Here is a 2,716-nt window from a genome sequence, read left to right on the forward strand (position 1 = left end):
TAGCAGGCAATGAAGCAGCCATGGGATAACAGAAGCTAACCACATCAGGTGGTATTCTCCACAAGCATCAGCTGCCCACTGGTGTGCAACAATATGAGAGTGAATCCACACTGGAACAATTCACCCTCTTCAACCACAGAAAAAAGAACACCATTTGCAATTAAAACCTACTTCTAACTAATCCTTTCTCCCTTCATCTCTGTTTCAGTCATACCTTGTGCAACCCAGACTGAAATATTAAGTCAGGAAAGATCTGCACATCAACAAAATACCTGTGAGGCAGCCAAACTGCCCATCAGTCACTGACATTCCCCAATCTCAGGGAAAGCATTGGTCTCTTCCATGACATGAGTACAAGGATTTACATGGCATGATTATTGGCAGCTTTCAGGCTTATTGTAGCAATTAAAGGCATGAATCACAGAAAGGTTTCCACTTTGCTCACCAAGACCAGAGGCACATTGTAGGGAGAAAATCTGTCCCAGGTGCCTTGGGACAGATTTCTAATCCAGGTTAGTTACAAATATACCTGAGTTCCTCCTGTGGCATCACCCAGGCTCATACCCCTCTCTGCCTCCTCATATAAATTGACAGCCAGATTCCCACTGCAAACAATGCTGCTGTGCATCCACCTCCCTAGGAGTCCTATCAGGACAGCAAAGGAATCTGTTTGCCTCTCTCACCCCTGCTTTTACAACCCCATCCTGCTGTGGGAGGACCTATGAAGGAATAAAGGAATGACCTGCCCACCCCCAGGGCCTGGCGAGCCAGTTTTGTTGCTGGGAGGAGAGGCAGAACTGCCTCCTCCTGTCCTGTGCCTCCCTGTGCCGAAAACTCATTACGGTTATGAGGCTGTAAGTCTGTACTGCTTTGCAAGCTGAAGGGGAATTAATGCAGCTGGATTTGGAAGGACAAAGGAAACCAGTGTTGTACTATGATCGATGGTCATTGATCTGACGCTAATTAGTAAAAAAAAAATCCAACCTTTTAGAATATTGGAACTACATATAATCGCTTGATTATTCATTCTAGCTGGTTTCTTGATGTATTTGGCTCCAACTACTAGCAAATATTTTTTACTAAGCACAATGAAAGGTAAGCAACTGAACAAAATTGCCACCTCCTTCTACCTTTGTTCAGCTTAGCACTGCACTTTGCATGAGGAGATGCTTTGCATGAGAAGCTTTGCATGAGCTTTGGGATTTAGATCCCTAATGTCATCTCGTCTAATGTAAACATATAAAACCCTCTAATCTTTTCTTTAATAAAGCTTCTTACAGACATCTCAGAACTCATTGTGTCTTGTGAAAGTGAGTCAGTTTCCTGTGTGAAACAAAATTTTAACAGGTAGCAGTGCCCTGTTTTCTATTCTCTGAAAGTTTCTGTATGAATGAGTCCTTAAAATGCCTTCTTAACCTGGCCTCTGGTATCCTTTCTTAGCACTCTTTCTTAACCATTTCCATTGTACCAACCCCAGCCTTTACAATTCTCCATTGAAATGGACAGTTCTTGGAAATTATATACCTCAGGACAGTGTGCCCAATGGTATTCATAACCCTTTCAGAAGGCCAATGATCATTGTCACATGTAGTCACTGTCTCAGACAGGGATCAGGACCTGAATGATCTTATTGTTCCCATTTTTATTCCCCAGCTCTCTTAGCTCCCCGCTGCCCTACTCAAAGCCTCAGAACTTCAAGATGAAAGAATGAAATAGGAAAAGGGGTGAAACCAGCAATAAGGGTGCTCCAATAATTGGACCTGCCCCCATTTTCCACACTGCACTCAGGTAAAAGAAGGTTTGCAAGCTCTGCACCACGTGTCTGCTCCAATTCTCAAGGGTCTGTAGGTTTTGAGCTTCTGCAGGAACAGAATCTCTTATGATGGCCATCAACTGATTAGCTAGATTTCACTGAATATTCTGAGTAGGAAGGGACCCACGAGGATCACTGAGTCCAACTCCTAAATGAATGGTTCATAGAGAGGTAACAATGATCACAGCACCAGAGCTGTAACAACCATCTGAATCAGACAAGGAAAACAGACTAAATTTCTCACAGGGTATAGAGTGGTTGGAAGGGGATGTTCTACAAAGGTGTAAACTCTGGGAAAAAAGTGAAAGACAAAACAGAAAACAAACCTCAAAAATCTTTCCTTTGAGCCGGAGTTGAACCAGCGACCTAAGGATTACTTTACAGAGACAGCCTACAGTCCTCCGCTCTACCAACTGAGCTATCAAAGGAAGGTAAAGGAGTGCCAAGAATGAGTCAAGACTGCATCAACAATAGCCTTAGGCTCTAATGGGTCTCCATATGTATTGCTTTTCACAACAGCAAAACAGTATCCAAAAAAAAGGCACAAAGCTAACTCTCCTGCAAAATTGGATTTTGGTTACAAAACTGCCGGTTTCCTTTGCCAAATAGTTCACAGCTCTTGTAAGACTGTTGGTGGTGGTAGTGTTAAGGTTGGAGTTCTTCTCATGACCCATGTGAAATATGTCTACAGCTTGACAAAGAAATTTGCCCATTCTTTGGTGACCTTGATACATTTTGAAAGTTGAACCAGGAATAGAGGAAGACCTCCCCTCCACACAATTCTCCACAACAGTTCTCCAGCCAAATCCAATAATAAAATAGCAAATGAAACAGTTAACACCTCCCGGCAGCTTCCATAGTGAATGTAGAGAAACAGAAAAGAAGGACAGAAAGGAATAACCA

At 42.9% G+C, this 2,716-nt stretch overlaps 1 non-coding gene across 1 annotated transcript; it reads right to left on the reverse strand.

The window, feature by feature from the left end:
• Positions 1-2,151: 2,151 nt before the first annotated feature.
• Positions 2,152-2,241, reverse strand: TRNAY-GUA (transfer RNA tyrosine (anticodon GUA)). The gene is given in 2 exon segments: positions 2,152-2,187; positions 2,205-2,241. It is a non-coding gene; the product is annotated as a tRNA-Tyr (tRNA).
• Positions 2,242-2,716: the final 475 nt, after the last annotated feature.

This window comes from Haemorhous mexicanus, chromosome 1 (genome assembly GCF_027477595.1).
Source record: "Haemorhous mexicanus isolate bHaeMex1 chromosome 1, bHaeMex1.pri, whole genome shotgun sequence".
NCBI lineage: Eukaryota > Metazoa > Chordata > Aves > Passeriformes > Fringillidae > Haemorhous > Haemorhous mexicanus.